General features: G+C 39.5%; 1 long non-coding RNA gene across 3 annotated transcripts in view; it reads left to right on the forward strand.

Moving 5' to 3' along the window:
* The window catches only part of LOC113617439 (uncharacterized), a 271,846-nt gene that overhangs the window by 95,358 nt on the left and 151,707 nt on the right, over nt 1-24,781 (forward strand). For 2 of the 3 annotated variants that reach the window (XR_003431646.1, XR_003431643.1), the window contains exon 4: nt 20,260-20,443. The exons of the other annotated variant lie outside the window; for it this stretch is intronic. This is a non-coding gene — a long non-coding RNA (uncharacterized LOC113617439). The remainder of the gene's footprint in view (nt 1-20,259; nt 20,444-24,781) is intronic. 3 annotated transcript variants of the gene reach the window in all.

Below are 24,781 nucleotides of genomic sequence, written 5' to 3' on the forward strand. Positions count from 1 at the left end.
AAAGAGTGCATAATGTATGATCCATTTATATAAAATTGTAGAAAATGCAAAATAATCTAAAGTGATAGAAAGCAGATCTATATTTGCCGAAGAATTGGTCATGGGAGCAGAGAGGTAGGAGGGGGGCATTCCAAAGAGGCATGAGTAATCTTTCAGAGGTATTGAGTATATTTATTATCTTAATTGTGGTGATTGTTTCACAGATGTTTGTGTATATCAAAACTCCCCAAAGTGTACACTTTAAGTGTATGTCTTTTACTGTATATAAATTATAACCTACTGTATAGCACAGGGAACTCTACTCAATGCTCTGCGGTGACCTAAATGGGAAGGAAATCCAAAAAAGAGGGGATATATGTATACATATAGCTGATTCACTTCACTGTACAGTAGAAACTAACATAATATTGTAAAGCAACTATACTCCAATAAAAATTTTTAAAAAAGAAATAAAGCAAATCTCCCATTGTGTAAATAAATAAATATTAAAAAATAAATTATACCTCAATAAAGTTGTTAAAAATATGCAACAATTTTTTTCATGAAAATCTTTCAGAAAGGAATTTGAAAAGGAATTTCCTTTTTCTTGCATTTCTTAAAAGAGCCAAATGAGCATATACATCCATCTATATGCAACCTATGATTCTGTGTTAAGTTTTCTCCAACCCAATTCCTTCTTTATCACAGTATATTATATAGAGATTTTCTGAGGAACTCTGGGGTCATCATTATTAATATGAATTATTATTAGACAGCCTCAGACAAATATAAGTGATTCAGCCTATACCTTGGATTTGGTCTGCTCTTCAAGTTCTTCTGGCACCTCTCTCTGCTGTTGCCTTCATGACCTCCTGCCAACAGCATGTCCTCCTCTAACCTGAAAGTTTATTTCATGCGCTATTGGCCTCAAGTGTGTTACCAAACTTTCTACAGAGTAAAGCTCACAGGCCATAGCAGCAGATGCTCTCATTCTTTACTTCCCAGTACTAAGAAGTTCTCACTCACTCCACTTCCTTGGGCTACGCCCAGCCTTCTCTCCTTCTGCACTTTCAAGATCAATCCCAGCTGGTGGGACATCTATTACCTTTCCAAGTCTTGGCCAGTAAGCAGTCTTTGCTTAGTAAATGAATGAATGAAAAATGATTAAATAATTCTATTACCTGAAATATGCTATCTTCTTTTTTGTGCCTCTATTTGAGTTGCTGATCTTTCAATGCTGTTTTTCTAAAGAGTGCTGCTCTGTGGGATCTCACTGTTGTTTATGGTGATGGGACATCAAAGACCAGGGCTCTAAGATGTTAGTCACATTACATTGTAAGCATCTAAGTCACAGAGATGAAAGGAACAACCTCGTGAATACTGTGGAAAATGGCATGAACTTGGTTTTGTTGTCAGCTCTAGGCATATGAAAATTGGTATAAATTTTGTTTGCCAAGCAGAGAGCTAGATATTTTCATGTTACTTTTTCTTCTCTTCATCATTCTAAAGGTTTTAAGTTATTTCCAGTCGCTCTTTTAATCATTTATTTTGAATGCAACAAGGCTTTCTCTGCAGGTTTGTTGACAGCTTTTCATTGAACTTTTCTGGGAACAAGCATGTTAATGGCATATTTAATGTCAGTATAAGCCATTGATTTGGGTTTGTGATATTTGCTGGAACACTGTGTCCTGAATAAAACATAAAAACGCACTAAAATGTAACCTCAGAAACTGAATATTTAAATAGTCATGAATGAGAAAGCAAAATCCAATTATTTTTCCCCTGTAGTATAACAGAATGTAGAAATTTAAATCTATTGGATCAGTAGTTGATTTTAAGAAGTGTTATGTTTCAGGAAAATTCCTTTTAAGAACAAATATAGAATATAGATAAGGACATCAGAAAAGTTTCTTGCTGAAAATAGCTACAAAATGTGTAACGTATATGATACTAAAATTCATTTATTGGCATTTATCATTGAAATATTGGTCTTTAGAAATGAATTGCTTTAATGTAGATGAATTTGGTATTGCTGCTGTTATAATAAAAATATGCTAAATAATAACCCCTGTGAGATTGACGGTTTATTTAATCTTCTTTGCATTGTTGAAAATTATTATTCTGCTTTTGTAGTCATCATTAATTTAACTTCAGAATCTGTGTTCAGAAATCTTAACTTTGAGATAATAAAACAAGACTAAGATTTTTTCTCCACTGTGGTAGATTACAGCATTGGCCATAATTCTTCAACCCTCCCTGTGTCCATGTCCTCTGCTATGTGAATTTGTAGTTCTTCTCACCTCCATGGGTGTGGTATATTTTATCTGCCCTATGATATTGTGTTTGAAGAGAATGGAGAAGATGGTGTGCCAGTTCTGAACCTAGGTCTTACATGATTCCACTTCTCTTGTGCCTCTGCGATTGCCATGAGAAGAACATGCCTAGTCTGGTGATAGAAGGAAGAGGATGAGGGACACATGGAGTAGAGCCATTTAAACTGAGCCCAGCCTAGATCAGCTGATCACAGATGTGCAAGTTAAATAAATGCCTATTTTTATACGCCACTGAGATTTTATGTTTATTTGTTATACACGTTATTGAAGCAACAGCTGACTGATATATCCACAGATACAGAAAATTTCAATGCCAACACCAAATATAGTTATCCTCGGTGAGTTTTCTAAATATTTGTAGTAAAATGACACATACATAATGTTTTGATTGTGTGTTAAGATCCTAGGTTAGAAACAATCATGTCATCAATTTCTTGGAAATATAGAAGTTAATTGAACCATGATAATATTAAATTAGTGATATGGAAAGCTTAAAATTTGGGTTGTGACTACGTCTTACCTATTCATCTTTTAAACAATGCCTATTACTTAGCAGGCATCCAATAGAAATTTGATTAATGAATAAATGAATGAGGGAGTACAGCTTCTTTTCCTTCCTTAAATTTCTTTATTTTTCCTCTTAATGGTTTACTACAAAAAGGCAAACATTTAAAGAAGAGTCTTCAAATAACAAACAAATCAGTCAGCAATTCAACAAATTATTGCTGTAGGTCAGTGGTTCCACCTGGATGTGATTTTGTACCCCAGGGGACATTTTGCAATGTCTGGAGGCATTTTTGGTTGGCATAACTGGGGGGGTGGTGTGCTAGTGACATCTGGTAGGTAGAGGCCAAGTGTATTGTCAAACATTCTACAGTGCACAGAATAGGGCCCCAGAATAATTTGGCCCAAATAATGTTTGTGTGTCCTTTGAGTTTTTGGTTTTCTCTTGCCTTGCAGGACCCTGAATCTTTCTCTGCTGTTTCTTTTTGCCTTCCTTATGTAGTATCCAAAGATTGCTTCTGATTTTCTTTTTATCCTTTTCTTCCCCAGTCTTTCCAGAACTGCCTCTTTGAATCTCATCACTTTTCAGTGTCTTCCCTTTAGTCAGTACTCTTATGACCAAAACATTTTCAATATTTTGATACTTAAGATGGACTTTCTCTTTCTGGGAGCTATTTTAGCTTAATTCCCTTTTCTCTTCCATGAAGATTTTCTGGAAACCCTCCCTTAGGTATCTGCAAAGACTTGTAGTGGAAGATCTAGATATAGTGCTGCTGTAAATTGATGTGTTTTTTCCTTAATTACAGATAATTTAAAGTTTGTAGTATTATTGGTTTTTTAGTTATGATGAGTTGTGGGATTTATGTATGTGCATTTTTTAAATAGATTTATTTATTTATTTATATTTTATTTTTGGCTGCATTGAGTCTTCGATGCTGCATGTGGGCTTTCTCTACTTGCGGTGAGCGGGGGCTACTCTTCATTGTGGTGCACGGGCTTCTCATTGCGGTGGCTTCTCTTGTTGCAGAGCACGGGCTCTAGGCACGCGGACTTCAGTATACTGTTGTGGCACGTGGGCTCAGAAGTTGTGGCTCACGGTCTCTAGAGCACAGGCTCAGTAGTTGTGGCGCATGGGCTTAGTTGCTCTGTGGCATGTGGGATCTTCCTGGACCAGGGCTCAAACCCGTGTCCCCTGCATTAGCAGGTGGATTGTTAATCACTGCGCCACCAGGGAAGTCCTGTATGTGCATTTTTTCTTCTTGCTGACCTGTATAGTTTTTTGGAGAATGTGTGTAGAGATTCAGATTTAGGTGGCCACAAATACCTCAGCTCTCCAGAAATGATGTCGTTTGTCTTTTAACTTTGCTTATAGTAAGTACCCTTGCAGTACAGAAGTTTTGCAATTTTGTGCAATGAAACCTGTCTGTCTTTATTGCTTATGGACTTTTGTTATGCTTGAGAAAGTTTTCCCTTCTCCATGATTGTAAAACTGTAATTTAACATTTTTCCCAGTATGATATTTTTAATAATAAAAAATTTAAATCTGAATGTACTTAGGTTGTGGGAGGTAGGAATCTAAGTTTAATTTCTCCTATAGTTATTAAAGTAACTAGTTATATAACATAAAATAACATACTATTTCAGGGAGTTTATGGATCCTTCCCAAATTCTTAGGCTAAAGAAATATTAAAGCCTATGTAGGGAATGTGTAAAGGATTTCAACGTGGAAATACTTTGAAGGCAGGAGCCAAAGCATGGGATCCATGACCGAATCAAAGTTTACTAAACAGAAGTTGAGATCAATATTAATAAGAAATATACCTGCTTTACATAAGCATTTGCAAGCTATACCGACTTAATAACCGTTTAAAGTATTTAAAGACTAGTGATTGTGTTTTATGCACTCAGTCAGGAATGGCAAATAAATTTTGATTCATGTGTCAGCTCCAATTGATTGATAATAGCTGCCTGGAACACTGGGTTAGGAAGGGTTCTGAGCCTAAATTTGAATCCAGTTAGAAAGAAGGTTATAATAACTACTGATGGTTAGAAGTGGGATGGAGGTATTATGAATGCAACATACTTGCCTATCCACACAAGCACGTTTTGTCGTGATCATCGTTACCTGGGGTGGTGTCTGGCATATGACAGAGCTTGGATAAAGAAGCTGGGCTGTTTGAGTTTTAATCCTGGCTCTGCCATAGAGTTAGTCTGTTTGGGATGCTGTAACAAAATATCACACACCGGGTGGCTTATATACAACAGAAATTTATTTCTCACAGTTCTGGAGGCCGAGAGGTCCAAGATCAAGGTGCCAGCATGGCTGAGTTCTGGTGAGAGCCCTCTTCCTGGTTTGTCGCTGGAGTCTTCTCATGTGTCCTCATATGGTGGAAAGGGGTAGGGAGCTCTCTGGGGTCTCTTTTATAAGGCCATAATCTCACTCATGAGATCCACCCATATGACCTATGTACCTCCCAAAGGCTGTACCTAATACCACCATCTTTGGGGTTAGGATTTCAACATATGAATTTGGGGGGACACAAATGTTCAGACCGTAGCAGTCACATACAAGTTGTATAACCTTAGGTAAATTATTTAGCTTCTCAGTATTTCACTTTATCTGTGCAATAGGGCCAATAGTTGTATTTGCAGTATAAAATTGTAAAGAATAATGACTTTTTTGTAAAATGCTTAGAATAGTCCCTGGTTTATTATAAGCATTAGTTATTATTATTATTGTCATTAGTATCAGTTATTTTATTATATGATATATTGTATTAGTAGTAGTATTATTATAGATGCTAAATAAATATCTGTGGAATGAATATATTTAGCTGTTTTATTATAATGTTCCTTTTGTGCATAGGAAATTATGCTAGTATCTGTGAATCCATTAACCATGCTTATGGAAAGTGAAGTTATACTCAAGAGAATCACATCCAAGGTGTTGCTATGTTATACTTAGTATCTACTTACTCAAATTACAGAAAAATTAAATAGTTTTTCATATTAGTCTTGCAAATCCAGATCTATAAAGAGAAACTATTTTTTTACCAAATTCAGAAAAGATTAATGGGAAGATGAATATGAGTGTTACAAGCTCCCCAGAATAAAGCAGTTATTAAATGCAGGGCCTTAAACATTTTGGTGCATGACTCTTTTTGAATTAGGGTTTTCTTAGGGTATATGCCCAGTAGTGGGATTGCTGGGTCGTATGGTAGTTCTATTTTTAGTTCTTTAAGGGACCTCCATACTGTTCTCCACAGTGGCTGTATCAATTTACATTCCCACCAACAGTGCAAGAGTGTTCCCTTTTCTCCACACCCTCTCCAGCATTTATTGTTTGTAGATTTTTTGATGGCCATTCTGACTGGTGTGAGATGATATCTCATTGTAGTTTTGATTTGCATTTCTCTAATGATTAATGATGTCGAGCATTCTTTCATGTGTTCGTTGGCAATCTGTATATCTTCTTTGGAGAAATGTCTATTTAGGTCTTCTGCCCATTTTTGGATTGGGTTTTTTCCAAAATGTTCACTGCAGCTCTATTTACAGTAGCCAGGACATGGAAGCAACCTAAGTGTCCATCAACAGATGAATGGATAAAGAAAATGTGGCACATATATACAATGGAATATTACTCAGCCATAAAAGGAAACGAAATTGAGTTATTTGTAATGAGGTGGATGGACCTAAAGTCTGTCATACAGAGTGAGGTAAGTCAGAAAGAGAAAAACAAATACCGTATGCTAACACATATATATGGAATCTAAGAAAAAAAATGGTCATGAAGAACCTAGGGGCAAGACGGGAATAAAGACACAGACCTACTAGAGAATGGACTTGAGGATATGGGGAGGGGGAAGGGTAAGCTGGGACAAAGTGAGAGAGTGGCATGGACATATATACACTAACAAACGTAAACTAGATAGCTAGTGGGAAGGAGCCACATAGCACAGGGAGATCAGCTCTGTGCTTTGTAACCACCTAGAGGGGTGGGATAGGGAGGGTGGGAGGGAGGGAGACACAAGAGGGAAGAGATAGGGAAACATATGTATATGTATAACTGATTCACTTTGTTATAAAGCAGAAACTAACACACCATTGTAAAGCAATTATACTCCAATAAAGATGTTAAAAAAAAATAAATAAATACAGGGCCTTAATATCATTAAAGGTGAACTAGAATATTCTGACCTTTGACATTTATCTCCACAGTCAAATCTGTATTAGGCTAATCAACTTCAAAGGAATTAATTTGAATAACATAAATTTATTTAAGTATGTCATATTTAAATAAACTTTGCACAGCAGATGAGCATATGAACTTGGATCCTATTCTCATGAAGAAGTTTTTGAACATAAGGGGAGTGCATTTCGATTTGTTTGTGTACATTTACTGCAAAGAAAAAGCCAAGCAGTCATCAATAGTACAGCTGGGGGAAAGTATTGGATTTAAGCTTTGCTTTAAATGAATCTGTTTGTGTTCTGTTTTGGATCACTTCCTGAAGTCAATATTCATCAACCTTAAAGGACCTCTTTCAGCTCTAAAAAGATGTCTATCCATGGAGATAACATTTAGGAAGACTACAATTGTATTTTAAAATTCATGTCTAAAATTGACTTCTCTTTAAACATAATCATTCTTATCTTTCAGGAAACAAATCACATGAAATTATGTAATTGTGTTTATATTTTCTGTTGGAAATTTTAGAGAATGTGATTAAGGTGATCTATGCCCAATGTAGATGCATCAGTAACATCAGCATCACCTGGGAGCTTGTTAGAAATGCAGGCCCTCAGGCCCCACCCAGACCTACTGAGCCAGAATCTGCATTTTATTCAGATTCCTGGGTAATTTGTGAATACACTCAAGTTTGAGAAGCTCCGATCTCTGTAGTTGGACAATCGAATGAACTGAGACTTTTGCTAAGTATCTGGTAGGTGGGGTAGTCCGTGACACAATTCAGACTGGTGGTCACTTAGATTAGTAGAAGTTGGATAAGGTGGAAAAAAATGTTGCTTAAATGGCATCTTGACTTCTATAAAAAAAAGGTCACCTGAGGATATTGAAATGAAGAAAGGCAGTCTGATCATTGTGTATCATGCTCCTTCCTGTCCTGTCATTTACATAATTAGAAACGTATTGTATCCATTGTCTGCTTTTATAGCCAGATGCACACTGGACAGCCCATCACATCTGGTTAGTGATTCAGGAGTTCAATTTTCATGGGACAAAGTTATCTAATTACAGTGTCACTAAACTTGCACTAATTTTACAGCATTCGTGTTTCAGTCCCTTATGGAGAGTGAGATTAGGAAACATCCAGAAAGAGCAAGTCAGGTCTCCTGTATGAAGTCTGCAGTCATTGGCTAATTTAAAATAGAACAACCACAAAGCCCAACCCACATACAATCCTGTTATCTTCTGCAGACTCTTTTTCTGTTAAAGCTGATATACAAGGATATTTATCCTTTCCTTCCTTGGCTAGAGCACCAGGGGATTTAAAGCTCTTTTTCATATATGGTTTGTCACGAACTAAGGGTAACTGATAGTTGATCTCCCTTCTCCTGGAGACAGAGCAAGCTAATGAGGTTTGATGACTGCCTCTGGTTAAAGAAGCAGGACTGCTGAACGCACTAGTGACTCTATCGACCCCAGTAAACAGATTTTTATTGATAGCCTGTTGACATAACAAACTAGAGTTTGTGATTTAAGCTTTTCTCAGCCCTTAAATAAATAAGACCTTTTCTAACAGTACTTATTTTACTATTGTCTAGGTTGTCTTGATTAAACACACCTACCACATTCCTGGAAGCTCTCTCATTGTTTTTTAGTTATTTACAAAATGTGCTTGTGTGTGTGTGTGTGTGTGTGTGTGTGTGTGTGTGTGTGTGTGTGTGTGTGTGTATATATACACATACATATCTATATGTGTGTATATATATATATATATGTTTTTTTTTTTTTTTTTTTTTTTTTACTGCCCCTGCCCCATACCCAGCAAAACTCAGCAACATATAAAACCTGGCTGCTGTAATTGATTTTTCAATTTCAGTGGTGTTGAGAGATGGAAGAAAAAGGGTTACATCAGAACCCATCTGGAAACATTCTGCTCTAAATCAACCTACACTGGTGGGTAACAGTCGTTGCCTTGGTGAGCTTTATTGCCACTGCTGATGTAGCTTGCTCTAGCCAACCTACCACAAGGGACATTTAATGGGAGCCCTGTATTCAAGCCCCTGTTGGAAGAAATCCATAAAAGAGCAGAGATGTGAACCCAGCAATAAATCCTAGAGGCATTTGTGCTGGAGTCATGAAATGATACCAATAACTCCTTAGTAACACATTAAAGAGACAATAAAGGGAATTCACCAGGTTTTTTCTTTTATGTATTAGGGCTGTTTTTAATGGAAACTCATCAAAAACACAACAGAGCATGTGACAGCAGCTGTATGCCCATTGCTCTTCATTACTTGAGATTTTATCTTGAACTCTACTTTTATTCTGCCACTTATAGCACATTATTTAAAACACGCTTGAAGATTGGTTCAGCCATACTCAAGGGCCCTAAGTGGGTTCATCAGCTTACAACAAGCTCCACACTTGTGCTCATCCTTATAAAGTCGCTTCCTTAATCTCATCTCGTTTCCCTCAATAAGTCAGCTGAGTACTCAGCCAATCAGTATAGGCTGAGGTGTTCACCTTATATGCTAGCACTGTGCTAAGTGTCACAAAGAATATGAGGAAGGAGACACACTGCTTCTATTTTCAAGGAGCTCAGAGGAAATTTAGAGATGCCCAGAATATAGGGACTTCCCTGGTGGTCCAGTGGTTGACTCCATGCTCCCAATGCAGCACAGGTTTGATCCCTGGTAATTGTGTTTCTATTTTCTGTTGGAAATTTTAGAGAATGTGATTAAGGTGATCTATGCCCAATGTATGAATCTCATCAGGTGAGCTATGCCCAATGTACGATGCATCAGTAACATCAGCATCACCTGGGAGCTTGTTAGAAATGCAGGCCCTCAGGCCCCACCCAGACCTACTGAGCCAGAATCTGCATTTTGTTCAGATTCCTGGGTAATTTGTGAATACACTCAAGTTTGAGAAGCTCCGATCTCTGTAGTTGGACAATCGAATGAACTGAGACTTTTGCTAAGCATCTGGTAGGTGGGGTAGTCCATGACACAATTCAGACTGGTGGTCACTTAGATTAGGAGAAGTTGAGGATATTGAAATGTTCCCCTGGTCGGGGAACTAAGATCCCACATGCCGCACGGCCGAAAACCAAACCGAACCAAACCAAACGAACAAAAAACAATAGAGATGACCAGAATAAAACAAGTGAGCTAGGTAGAGAATATTGCAAGGTAGAATTAAATGCTAATCGTTTAAGGAGGGGAGAGCTCAGGGTGGCTGCAATAGAGGGTTTCTTTGAAGAACAAGATCTAAGCGGCGCTCTGAACAGGAGGCAGAGAGTGAGGCCAGGTGGGAGGTGGTGTAGGTCATAGTGGTGTCCAGGCAGACTGGGCTGTCTGAAGCAGAAGCTTTATGTTGGAGATTGGTGGGAAAACTTGGATGGATTTGAGACAGGCTGGGACCTGGGACCCTTTGCTGCAGTGCTACAATACTTGCACCTGGACACACTTCTCCTCCAGCAACAAAATACAAAGAAACTGTATGGGACTAAAAATAACTGCATGCATGCGCAGTTAGGGCAAATTCTGGACAAAAGATACAAAGAGACCAAAAACCCAGCTACCACTTTTGAAGAGCCTGGAGCAAAAGCAGGGGGTTGGGAGCAAAAGCAGGGTACTGCGCATGCCCCTGCACACAACACCACCTAAGGGGTGGGCAAACCACCTAAGCCACCCTTCTGGCCTGACCCCTGGACACACCCCTACCCTCACCCCATATAAGGGACAAACTCGCCCCGGCGTCGGGGAGCGAGCAAGCAAGGGAGCCTGCTGTTTGCTCCTGCTCCCCCCCTATTGCAGCAGGGGCCCCAATAAAGCCTTGCCTGAATTTCTTGTCTGGCTTCTGATCAATTTCTGTTGATTAAGGCAGCCAAGAACCCTGGTCAGTAACAGATTGGGGGTAGGGTACAGGGTATAGGAGGACTTCACTTGGAGAAGACCAAACTGGAGTCAGAGAGGCAAATTTTGGGGCATCTTCTAATGTGTGAGAGGGTAAGGGTACAGGCAGCAGTGATGGGGAATTGGGGAGCTGAGGAGACAGTGTAAAGGGTTTGGGACCTCTTCCTCCATCTCACAAATTCTTTAGTTATCTCCCTTCCTACGCAGTGTTTCTCAGAATATGTTCTGTGAACCACTTACATTGGACTTGTTTGAGAGGCAGACTTCAAAGTTTTACCCAGGAATCATTGAAAATGTAGATTTGTAGTGAGTCCTCACATATTTTACATATGAGGAAACAGATTCAGAAGGCTAAAACCTGCCCAATCGTCACAAAGTCCAGCACAACCTCAGCTGGAGTTTGTATGCAGGTTCTGAAGTCCATTCTGTTTCCACCCAACCAGATGCCGATCTTCTTATTCTCTCTATTGTATGGAGAGGCTAAACTGGCAATGTTTGTGTTGTCGTGGCGCTGATATTTTTTTAAAAAAAACTTCTGTTTTTTTTGTTTGCTTTGTTTGTTTATGGGACAAACTTTCTAATAATAGAGGGAATAAAAAAAACCATCCACAATATTTCATGTCATCAAGTCAACTGTTATCATTTGTAATGTTTCTAACTGGCTTGCTGATCTTCCCTACATATCGTACGAAATATTCCTTTGTGTAACTTTCAGCATTTTCCTAGTTACATAAAGAGAGATGAGACAAATGCTGCAAAATGTCCACAATCAATACATCTAGGTGAAATGTTCTTGGTTTCTATTTTTTAGAAATCTAATTTTTAATGTAGGTTTGAAATTTTTCAAAGCGAAAAGTTGCCGGGAGAGAGGGAAGCTGCTTTTGCTCCTCTGCCTCTTCCCACCTTCCCAGTGACAGGAAGTGGCAACTAGCCCAGTGACAGCCTTGCCTATAGAGATAAAAGCCACACGTTGAGGAAAGCAGATTCTTCCCCGCAGTCCTGGATCCTGCGTCTCTGTGCTATAATGCACAACACAGAAACAAACATCTATCTTATTCAAACAAAACAAAACACCCCCCACCCTCGCGACAACAACAAAAAACCTCATGAGATGTTATGAATGCATTTTCTGGAGTCAGATTGTCTGAGTCCAAGTCTAGCTCCACTGCTTGCTAATTAAGCAGGTTACTTAAAGGTCTCTATGTCTCAGTTTACACATTTATAATGGGCACAGTATCACCTTTCTCATAGGCTTGTTGTGGCCATATGTCGTTCACAACATGTGAAATGTTTAAAATAGTGCCTGGCATAGAGTAAGCACTCAATAAGTGTAATTATTATTACATGTATTTAAAACATATATTTAAATATAATTATTGAATGCCAGACCTGGCTCTGAGGCAAGTTCATGAGAGAAGTCGAAGGAAGAAAGTGAGTTGCGTATTGGTTTGGGATTTGAGATAGCTCTACAGTAAAAGGAATGCTAGTGCCAAACTAGGTGTGAATCTGTGTTTTATGTAATAAACAACCTATAAGAAGAGCGTTGGAAAAGGGAGTCTATTCACTTACTTACAGACTCCTTGTGCTAGGAGAAGGAAGAAGAACCTCTAGGTCTATCAGACTGTGAGAGCCAGGTTTATATCACTGTCACGCTAGAGTCAGAGGCAGACAGTTGAGAAGGTGCTGGCCTGGCAGGTGGGGACCAAGGCTCCAGGCTGTGTGATTTCTCTGCTTTCAGTTTTCCCCTCTGCAAAAGAAGGTTTGATTTAAATGTCTGTTTTAGCTCTAGAATTTAAAAGTAAGCATTGCCTTGAAAAGTTCTTTGAATTTATTTATTTATTTATTTATGGCTGCATTGGGTCTTCATTGCTGCGTGCAGGCTTTCTCTAGTTGTGGCATGTGGGCTTCTCATCACTGTGGCTTCTCTTGTTGTGGATCACGGGCTCTAGGTGCGCGGGCTTCAGGAGTTGTGGCACATGTGCTCAGTAGTCGTGGCTCGCGGGCTCTAGAGCACAGGCTCAGTAGTTGTGAAGCATGGGCTTAGTTGCTCCGCGGCATGTGGGATCTTCCCAGACCAGCGCTTGAACCTGTGTCCTCTGCATTAGCAGGCGAATTCTTAACCACTGCACCACAGGGAAGCCCTTCTGCCCATTTTTTGATTGGGATGTTTGTTTTTTTGTTATTGAGTTGTATGAGCTGTTTGTATTTTTGGAAATTAATCCCTTGTCGGTGGCTTTGTTTGCAAATATTTCCTTCTAGTCTGTAAGTTGTCTTTTTGTTTTATTTTTAGTTTCCTTTGTTGTGCAAAAACTTGTAAGTTTGATTAGGTCCCATTTGTTTATTTTCCCTTTTATTGCTATTGCCTTGGGAGACTGACCTAAGAAAACATTGCTATGATTTATGTCAGAGAATATTTTGCCTATGTTCTCTTCTAGGAGTTTTATGGTGTCATGTATTATCTTTAAGTTTAAGCCATTTAGAGTTTATTTTTGCATATGGTGTGAGGGAGTGTTCTAACTTCATTGATTTACATGCAGCTCTCCAGCTTTCCCAACACCACTTGCTGAAGAGACTGACTTTTCTCCATTGTATATTCTTGCCTCTTTTGTCAAAGATTAATTGACTGTAGGCATGTGGGTTTATTTCTGGGCTCTCTATTCTGTTCCATCAATCCACATGTCTGTTTTTGTGCCAATACCACACTGTTTTGTTTTTTTTTTTTTTTTTTGTGGTACGCAGGCCTCTCACTGCTGTGGCCACTCCCGCTGCGGAGCACAGGCTCCGGACGCGCAGGCTCAGCAGCCATGGCTCACGGGCCCAGCCGCTCTGTGGCACGTGGGATCCTCCCGGACCGGGGCACAAACCCACGTCCCCTGCCTCGGTGGGCGGACTCCCAACAACTGTGCCACCAGGGAAGCCCGTATACCACACTGTTTTGATTACTGTAGCTTTGTAGTATTGTCTGAAGTCTGGGAGGGTTATGCTTCCAGCTTTGTTCTTTTTCCTCAGGATTGCTTTGGCAATTTTGGGTCTTTTATGGTTCCACATAAATTTTAGAATTATTTGTTCTAGTTCTGTGAAAAATATCATGGGTAATTTGATAGGGATCGCATTAAATCTGTAGATCACTTTGGGTAGTATGGCCATTTTAACAATATTAATTCTTCCAATCTAAAAGCATGGGATATCTTTCCATTTTTGTATCATCTTCAATTTCCTTTATCAATGTCTTATCATTCTCAGCTATAGAAATCTTTCACCTCCTTGGTCAGTTTATTCCTAAGTATTTTATTTTTTGATGCAATTTTAAAAGGGATTTTTAAACTTTCCCTTTCTCATATTTCATTGTTAGTGTAAAGAAATGCAACCAATTTCTGTATATTAATTTTGTATCCTGCTACTTTGCTGAATTCGTTTATCAGTTCTAGTAGTTTCTGTGTGGAATCTTTAGGGTTTTCTATATAGAGTATCATGTAATCCGCATATAATGACAATTTAACCTCTTCCCTTCCAATCTGGATACCTTTTATTTCTTTTTCTTGTCTGATTGCTTTGGCTAGGACTCCCAACACCATGTTGAATAGAGGTGCTGAGAGTGGGCATCCCTGTCTTGTTCCAGATTTTAGCAGGAAGGGTTTTAGCTTTGCACTTTTGAGTATTATGTAGGCTGTGAGTTATGTTGGTTCCCTCTATAACCACTTTGGTAAGGGTAAGAGTTTTTTTTTTTGGTCTTTTTGTTTTTGTTTTCTTGTCATGAATGGATGTTAAATTTTAGCAAATATTTTTCTGCATCTATTGAGATGGTCATGTGGCTTTTATCTTTTCTTTTTTTGTTGTGGTGTATCACATTGTTTGATTTTCATATGTTGAACCATCCTTATGACCCTGGGATGAATCCTACTTGGTTGTGGTGTATAATCTTTTTTATGTGTTGTTGGATTTGGTCTGCTAATATTTTGTTGAGAAGTTTTACATCTATATTCTTCAAAGACAGTGGCCTGTAATTTTCCTTTTTGGTGTTATCTCTGTCTGATTTTGGTATCAGGGTGATGGTGGCTTCATAGAATGACTTTGGGAATGTTCCCTTTTCTTCAGTCTTTTGGAAGAGTTTGAAAAGGGTGGTATAAGTTCTTCTTGGTTTGGTAGAATTCCCCAGTGAAGTCAGCTGGTCCTGGACTTTTTTTTGCAGGGAGTTTTTTAAATTACAGGTTCTATTTCACTTGTAAAGATCAGTCTGTTCAAATTATTTCTTCTTGATTCAGTTTTGGTAGGCTGTTTCTAGAAACTTGTTCATTTCTTCTAGGTTGTCCAATTTGTTGGCATATAATTGTTCATAGTATTCTCTTATGTCTTTTTTTGTATTTCTGTGGTATTTGTTGTTATTTCTCCACCATCCTTTCTTTTTTTAAAGTTTTTTAATTTGAGTCCTCTCTCTTTTCTTCTTGGTGAGCCTGGCCAGAGGTTTGTCAATTTTTTTTTACCCTTCCAAAGACCCAGCTCTTGGTTTTATTGATTTTTTCTATTTTTAAAATCTCTTATTTATTTCCTCTCTGATCTTTATTAGTTCCTTCTGACTTTAGGTTTTAGTTCTGCTGACTTTAGGTTTTGTTTGTTCTTCTTTTTCTAATTCTTTTAGGTGGTAGGTTAGGTTGTTTATTTGGGATTTTTCTTTTCTTTCTTTCTTTTTTTTTTTTTTTTTTTTGAGAAAGGCTTGTATCACTATGAACTTCCCTCTGAGGACTGCTTTTGCTGCACCCCATAGATTTTGTATGGTTGTGTTTTCATTGTCATATGTCTCAAGGTATTTTTTAAATTTCCTCTTCGATTTCCTCATTGACCCATTGTTTTTTAAGTAGCGTGTTGTTTAGTCTCCATGTAATCTTTTTTTTCTCATTTCTCTTTCTGTTGTTGATTTCCAGTTTGATGCTGTTGTAGTCAGGAAAGATGCTTGGAATAATTTCTATCCTCTTAAATTTGTTGAAGCTTGTTTTGTGCCCTAGTATTTGGTCTATTCTAGAGAGTGTTCCATGTACACTTGAAAAGAATGTGTATTCTGCTTTTTTTTTGATGTAATGTCCTGAAAATATCAATTAAGTCTAACTGTTCAATTGTGTCATTTAGGATCTCTGTTGCCTTATTGATTTTCTGTCTGGAAGATCTGTCCATTGATGTCAGTGGGGTGTTAAAGACTCCTACTATTATTGTATTCCCATCAATTTCTCCCTTTATGTCTGTTAATATTTGTTTTATGTATTTAGGTGCTGCAATATTGGGTGCATATATGTTAATGAATGTAATACTCTCTTCTTGTATTGATCCTTTTATCGTTATGTAGTGTCCTTTATCCTTTGTTTTAAAGTCTATTTTTTCTGATATGAGTATTGTTACCTCCACTTTCTTGTCATTTCTATTTGCATGAAATATCTTTTTCCATCCCCTCACTTTCAATCTATGTGTGTCCTTTGCCCTAAAGTGGGTCTCTTGTAGGCAGCATATTGTAGGCTCTTGTTTTATTATCCGGTCTGTCACTCCATGTATTTCGATTGGAGCATTTTGTCCATTGACATATAAGGTAATTATTGATAGATATGTATTTATTGCCATTTTAAACCTTATTTTCCAGTTGATTTTGTATTTCTTCTTTGCTTATTTCTTTTTGTTTTTCCTTTTGTGATTTGATGATTATCTTTTGTATTGTGCTTTTGTTCTTTTCTTTTTGGTTTTTGTGAATCTATTGTATGTTTTTGATTTGTGGTTACCCTGTTTTTCAAGTATGTTAACTCATTACTATATCTACTTTCTTTAGACTGGTAATCATGTAGGCTAAAGCATGTTCAAAAAAAATTCTACATTTTTTTTACTCCCCACATGTTTTATGATTTTGATGTTCTTTTTTACAGTTTCATGTTTATCCTTTTTCTGTTCATTGTAGTTATCATCACTTTCACCAGAATTTTTTTTTTAATCTGTGTACTGGCTTATTTAAGTGGTTTACTTTCCAACTGTGATTTTCTCTTTTCTATAGATTTTTGCTTCTTTTCTATTTAGAGAAGACCTTTCAGTATTTCTTTTAGAATAGGTATTCTTTTAGTTTTTGCTGTATTCTTTTTGTTTTTGCCTGAGAAATTATTTATCTCTCCTTTTATTCTAAATGATAATTTTGTTGGGTAGAGTATCATAGGTTGCAGATTTTTCCCTTTCAGGACTTTGAATATATCTTGCTACTCCCTTCTGACCTGTAATGTTTCTATAGAGAAATCAGCTGATAGCCTTATGAGGGTTCCCTTGTAACTATCTCTTTGTTTTTCTCTTGCTGCCTTTAGAATCCTCTCTTTCCCTTTAACTCTTTTTTAAAAATAAATTTATTTATTCATTTTTGGATGTGTTGGGTCTTCATTGCTGCACGTGGGCTTTCTCTAGTTGTGGCAAGTGGGGGCTACTTTTCATTGCGGTGTGCAGGCTTCTCATTGCAGTGGCTTCTCTTGCTGCGGAGCATGGGCTCTAGGCGCGTGGGCTTCAGTAGTTGCAGCACGTGGGCTCAGTAGTTGTGGTGCACGGGCTTGGTTGCTCTGCGGCATGTGGGATCTTCCTGGACCAGGGCTCAAACCCATGTCCCCTGCATTGGCAGGCGGATTCTCAACCACTGTGCCACCAGGGAAGCCCCACGTTTAACTCTTGCCATTTTAATTAAAATATGTCTTGGTGTGGGTCTGTTTGTGTTCATCTTGTTTGGGACTCTCTGTGCTTCCTGTACCTGGATATCTGTTTCCTTCTTTAGGTTTGGGAAGTTTTTAGCCATAATTTCTTTAAATACACTTTTGACCCCCTTTCTTTCTCTTTTCCTTCTGGGATCCCTTTTATATGTAGATTGGCACAGTTTATATTATTCCATAGGTCTCATATATTGCTTTCAATTTTTTCATTTGTCTTTCTGTCTGCTGTTCTAACTGTGTGATTTCCATTATTCTATCTTCCAGATCACTTATTCGTTCTTCTGCATTATTCAGTTTGCTATTTATTGCCTTTAGCTTAGCTTTTGTCTTGGCAAATGAGTTTTCTAATTTTAACTGGCTCTTCTTTATAGTTTCTAGTTTTATTTTACAGTAATCTGCATTTCTATTGATAACCTTTCTTAATTCCTTCAGTATTTTTATTACCTCCTTTTTGAACTCAGGATCTGGTAGACTAGAGAGGGCTTTTTCATTGTTTGTACTTTCAGAGGAATTCTCTCGATCTTTTAGTTGGGAGTGGTTCCTCTGCTTCTTCATTTTACTTATATTTCTCTGACTCTATGAGGTTAGAAGAAACTGTTACCTACCGTGGTCTTGAAGGGCTGTTTTTATGTGGAAGCATCCCTGTGTAGATTGTGCGAATCTAATATTTTTGGCGTGAGGGTTGTTTTTAGTATAGATGCCTTCCATGTCTTTCCTCAGTGTGTGCTGGCTGTTATCCCCTTGATAGGGGGTGTGATTGGTATTGTGATGACCAGAGCCTGCATTGTATATTGAGCAGAGCCTCCTCTTTGCTCTGTGGTTGTCAGAGCCCTGACAGACCCTGTCTGGGACAGGGTCTGCTCCCCAGTTGTTGGAGTAGAAGCCCCCAGATCCATTTCTGAGCTGTGGTGTGAGGTAGGCGGGACTGGAACACTTCTGCTAAGAGAGGAGCTGCTGTGTATTCCTCCACAGGAGCTGTCTCCTGAGAGGTGCACTCTGTGGTGTCGCCTGCCACCTGTTGTGTGGGCTCACAAAGTATACTGTTGTTGGCACTGCCCCCAGCCCCACCACAACCATGGGAATGCAGGCAATCAGCCCAGGTGTCCCTCAGGTGCTGTGCTCACGAAGCCACCAGCACAGACTCATTGGCACAGATTTGCTGAAGTCAGGCACCAAGACTGCTATAGTCATGCACCTGGATCTGCTGTGGGAGTTATGACATTAGCCCATACCCTGACCCTGCTTCTGCATGAACTTGTGCCCTCAAAGCCCGCAGCTGTTGATGCTGGACCCACCCCAGCCATGGGAGCACCAGTAATCTGCTCAGATGTCCCACAGGCACTGAGCTTTCAAAGCCATTGGCGGCACATAAATCCACGGGTAACACAGGGCTGGGAGATGGCTCAGATTTTAGCCCTGCTTCCGAAGTTGCACGGCCCCTGGGAATGGGCTCAGATTTAAGCCCCACCTCTGCAAGTGGATAACCCCCTGGTGCTTGCACACTCCCAGAGCTCGTCGAGGTAGAGCTGTGCCCGCTGTAGGCACGCTGAAAATGAGGCTGCTGTGGCAGGGCCCTGCCTCTCCCTTTGTGCACATTAACAGTGTGACTCCTATGGCAGACCCAGGCTCAGTTCTGTGTACCTGATTACAGCTCGGACCACACTCCAGCCCCTTCAGGCTGTCTCCGTGCAGCCAACCCCAGTCCTCTCTCCGGGTCTGTCCACTGAAGACCGAGTTTCAGCACCCAGCCCCCATGCGCACCAGCATATCTGTATCTTGGCCTGGAGAGTGCAGGGAGGTGGCCAGCACCCTCTGTGCTGGTTTCTCTCTGTTCTGCCTGCTGCAGCCCAGCTGCTGCACTCTCCTCTGAGGCTTTGAAGCTCCCTTTCTGTCCCAGCTGATCTCCCAAGCAGTGAAATGTGTTCCCAGGGTGAGGGAACCTTTCCTCTTTCACAGCTCCCTTCCAGGAGTGCAGGTCCTGTCCCAATTCTTTTTTTTTTTTCTTTTATCCTACACGGTTACATGATGATTTTTCTTGCAATTTTGTTTGTACGAGATCTCCCACCCAGCATTCAATAGGTATTGTGTGAGAATTGTTCCACATGTAGACGTATTTTTGATGTATTTGTGGGAGGAGGTAAGCTCCACGTTCTTCTATTCTGCCATCTTGATCTCTGCCCTCACTTTGGTATTATGAGACCTTATATCTATATCCATCTCTGCATCTGTGTCTCTGTTGCTCTCCATTTAAGTCTATATCTTTATCCATATTTCCAGATCTATACCTATCTACAAGGAAACATATAACTTGTATTATTTTACAACTTGCTTTTTTATTTGTGAAGCAAGTCTCAGGCACCATATCATTTCATCTGTATTTCAGAATACATACATCTTTTTCCTAGGGGTGTTCCTACTGCAATGAGATGGTAAGGGAAGTGACAATAATGTTGGTATCAGTCATTGCATTTGGGTCACGGAGAATAACTGTACATTTCTTATTCTAATACCTTTCCAGTAATAGCAACAACAATCACTAACATTTATATAACGATTATAGCTTTTTCAATCTCATTTTATTATCTTCTCATTTCATTTTATTAGGAAGCACTTTTATTTGTATTTTATAGATGAGGAAAGAAAGCGCAGAGAAATGACAAGACTTCCTCAAATCGACGTAACATGCTATCAGTCTAGGTCTGAATCCTGTGCCCCATCAGTATCCAAGAAGATGCTTTGGGATTTTAATTGGATATTAATTAATAATTTGGATTGGAAGTGTTCTCTTATCAAGACAGAGAAGGCAAGACTGAAGTAAGTATTTGATGATACATTTAATAAGATTCTACTTTTAAGAACCTAATACCAAACATACAATATAAAATAATTATTCCCCTCCCAAAGTATAAATATACCCTTAAATTTTAGAAAATACTGCATACCAACTGGCCTAATTGGTTTTGTTTCTGTCTGTGAATTTTTGGACCTTCTTGTAAAGTAACTAACATGGTCTTCCCTAGCATATAAATTTGGTCACAAATTTTAAGCCTGAAGCCATATTGTTAAGAACAAAGAGCTAGCTAGGTGATCTGTGGAAAGGTAGACAATAATGGATGTGCCTCCTCTCCAGCAGAGGAAATCAAGCCCTCCTCCTTGTTACTCCTCTCTATCAGAGCAAACTGATTACTTGGATGTGTTCTGAATAGTTCATCTAAAATGGCTCGAGGCAAGAAGACACTTGAGGTTTTATAATCAACCTTCGGGCTTCTATGGATCATTCTGATGCACAGAAGTCATCTTTGACAGGCTGACAATCACACACAGGTTTTTCTGGGGGATTAAGTTGGTTATTTTTGTATGCTGTTAAAAGGTTTTCTATCTGGGTTGCCAGATTTCCACAGAGAAAAAGAAACAAGTATTTTTTAACTTGAAAAATTCCATGATAATACTAGAATTAATAACTAACAATTATCTTCATAGTGCTTTGGAGTTTATCAAGAGCTTTTAATTATCTTATTAACAACAACTCATTGAATATGGCATTATTTTCACTCTCATATCTTTTTAAAATTAATTCATATATTTATTTTTGGCTGCACTGGGTCTTGGTTGCTGTGCATGGGCTTTCTCTAGTTGTGGTGAGTGAGGGCTACTCTTCGTTGCAGTGCGTGGGCACTACAGTGGCTTCTCTTGTTGCGGAGCATGGCTCTAGGCATGCGGGCTTCAGTAGTTGTGGCCCACAGTCTCAGTAGTTGTGGCTCGTGGGCTCTAGACAGCAGGCTCAGTAGTTGTGGTGCATGAGCTTAGTTGCTCCGTGGCATGTGGGATCTTCCCCGACCAGGGCTCAAACCTGTGTCCCCTGCACTGACAGGCAGATTCTTAACCACTGAGCCACCAAGGAAGTCCCTCACTCTCATATCTTAGATGAGCAAACTGAGACTAAGAGAGTGACTGAAAACTACATCTTTCAAGCACAGGTTCCAATGTTTCCCGTAACCAAATCTGTTGCCTTGCATACTCAACAATCATAATGAACAGTGATTTCAGTTTAAGGGATTATCCTTTCATGAATCAAGGGTAATGTCTCTCTTTGATGATAAATGTTACCCAAAGAGGAAAGCAGGCAATCTGCCACCTTTTCATGCTTCTGGCTCTACTGAGGGAATGCCTTTTGGTCCCAGGGAAGATTATTTACCACACAGGCAGTCCCCAAGGAAGCCCAGGGTTTACACATGTGTCTAAACACTGCTTGACACTCTGACCAGGAGCAATTTTCCCAGAGTCTACAAGCACCCTGCACCTTTTGGCTCAGTTTCAAACTGGAGACAGGCTTGGAAGGAAAAGATCTTTCTCCTTCACTTCCCTGGGGAAGTCTTGAGAAGATGTCTCCTTTGTTACTGGTTCCCAGATTGCCCTCTGAGTGGTCTTGGAGTGATCTAGAGGGGTCTGCAAGAAGTTAATGGGTACTAAGCATGGCCTGTGAATGAGATAAATGAAGTGTCTCCCATGAAAGTGTTACTATTTTTCAAGTAAATGAGGTTACTATTGGACTTAATTAAAATAAAAATTAATTTAAGAGCAATACCAAATGCTTAGTAGCATTTTGCCATGATATATGTTTGTAACCAGTGGTTATGAAAACTACTGCCACGATCATATGGAGATGGCATTTTTTAACGTGCAAATCTCCTCTTACACAGAAATGCTGGGAATGACTACTTACCTCCAGAGGAACAGGACATCAGAAGATAGTTTATTACATTCTTTTTCATACTGCTTAACATACTGCTGAAAGTCACAATATCTCCCATTATTGATATGATGCAGATTTTTCTCCCATGAGGATTGAGCCACAGGGATCCTCAGAGATCAGCTAGTCAGAGTCCTCATTTTTTTTTTTTTTTTTGCGGTATGCGGGCCTCTCACTGTTGTGGCCTCTCCCGTTGCGGAGCACAGGCTCCTCACGCGCAGGCTCAGTGGCCATGGCTCACGGGCCTAGCCGCTCCGTGGCATGTGGGATCTTCCCGAACCAGGGCACGAACCCGTGTCCCCTGTATCGGCAGGCGGACTCTCAACCACTGCGCCACCAGGGAAGCCCCAGAGTCCTCATTTTAAAATGAAGAACCTGAAGCTAGGAGACGTGAAAGGACTCACTCCAGGGCACACAGTTGAGGTAGGCTGAACCCACATCTGAAATCATTTGACTCTTTGAATCCAGAGTACCCACTCTGCTGCCACCATAGTAGCCATTAATTATGACCTCATTATCTGAATCTTCATAGTAGTCCTGTGAGGTAGATAGTATCATTTCCTCTTTACAGATGGAGAAACTGAGGCACTAAGCCATTAGGAACTTGCCCAAAGTCATACATAAATTACTACAGATTGAGTGGCTTCAACAACAGAAATTTATGTTCTCACAGTTCTGGAGGCTTAAAGTCCAAGATCAAGGTTGTGGCAGAGGTTGGGTTTCTGGTGAGGTCTCTCTTCCTAGCTTTCAGCAACCACCATCTTGCTGTGTTGTCACATGGTCCTTTCTCTGTGCACGCAGCCATGCATGGAGAGCTGAGTTCTAGTCTCTCTCTTCCTCTTCTTATAAGTACACTAATCCTATTGGATTAGGGCCCCACCCTTATGTCCTCATTTAACCTTAATAAGACTTTAACCTGCTTAAAGGCACAGTCACGTTGGTGGTTAGGGCTTCAACATATGGATTTTTTGGGGGGGTCTTGAGGGGGACACAATTCAGCCCATAGCACTCTGTGTTTCAAAATATTCTCCAGGGCTTCCCTGGTGGCGCAGTGGTTGAGGGTTCGCCTGCCGGTGCGGGGGATGCGGGTTCGTGCCCCGGTCCGGGAGGATCCTACATGCCGCGGAGCGGCTGGGCCCGTGAGCCATGGCTGCTGAGCCTGCACGTCTGGAGCCTGTGCTCCGCAGCGGGAGAGGCCACAGCAGTGAGAGGCCCGCGTACTGCAAAAAAAAAAAAAAAAATTCTCCAGAGGCATGTAAAGTTTATGTGCCTACCATCAGTTCATAAAGAGTTTTCCCCTGTATCCTTGTGTACCCTGTATCCTTGCCAATACTGGGTATTACTATTTGAAAATGTTTGTCCAATTGATGTGCTAAAATAATGGCTTTTTGTGGTTCTAATTGTAATAATTTTTCATACATGTATGTATTTTTGTTTTATGGGTTTCCTATTTATTCCATTTGTCCATTTTTAAATTTGGTATTCATTATTTGGTACATATGTGGGCATGTATACCTTTTGTCACATATTATAAAAATTTTTTTAAAGTCATTTTTACTTTTAAATTCTGTTAAGGGGTTATCACTGTTTTAATTTTGTTGTGATTTATTTGTTAGATAATATTATACTTTAAAATTGATTTTTTTTCTTTTTTAATATTTTATTTATTTATTTGATTGCCCCAGGTCTTAGTTGAGGCTCTCTGTTCCTTAGTTGTGGCATGGGAACTCTTATTTGTGGCATGCATGTGGGATCCTCATTTCCCTAACCAGGGATTGAACCTGAGCCTCCTGCATTGGGAGCGTGGAGTCTTAACCACTGCGCCACCAAGGAAGTCCCTAAAATTGATTTTTAATTACCAGCATTTATCTCCCATTCTTTATTTTATACAGGAAATAAAATTTATTATAGCAAACCTATAAAATTTAGATAAGCAAAAAAGAAAAAAATCACTTAGATGTTAGCTTGGTAACTGTTTTTGTGTATATTCCTCTAAACTTTCCTATGCAAATACATATATTTATGTAAATTCATATATTATACATAGGCTTTTAAAAGTTGTGCAAAAAATGGGACAAACCCAAATTAGGCACAGCCTGAAGCTGTTTGGCCCTGTTTTGCCTTGCTCCCCTGATGGAGCTGCCCTGGCAAGTCTCACCTGCCACTACTGTCCTTGCCAACTGAAAGGAGGGATGCTGTGCCTGTCCTCTGGCTGGACTGGAACTGCAGAGGCTGTGATATTACCATTGGCTGTCTGGAGAGGCTAAGTGACACAATCTAGAAAAGGGGAAAGGGCTAATGCCTTTGACTTTGAGCAGTGAGAGGAAGATAGGAAGGGACCAGCAGAGAAATTGTTCATCCTTTCTCCACTCGGTGGATTGTTCTGAGGAGCAGTGTTACAT

This window comes from Aethalodelphis obliquidens, unplaced genomic scaffold, assembly GCF_003676395.1.
Source record: "Aethalodelphis obliquidens isolate GAN/ISIS:26980383/991018 unplaced genomic scaffold, ASM367639v1 scaffold4, whole genome shotgun sequence".
Classification (NCBI taxonomy): Eukaryota; Metazoa; Chordata; class Mammalia; order Artiodactyla; family Delphinidae; genus Aethalodelphis; species Aethalodelphis obliquidens.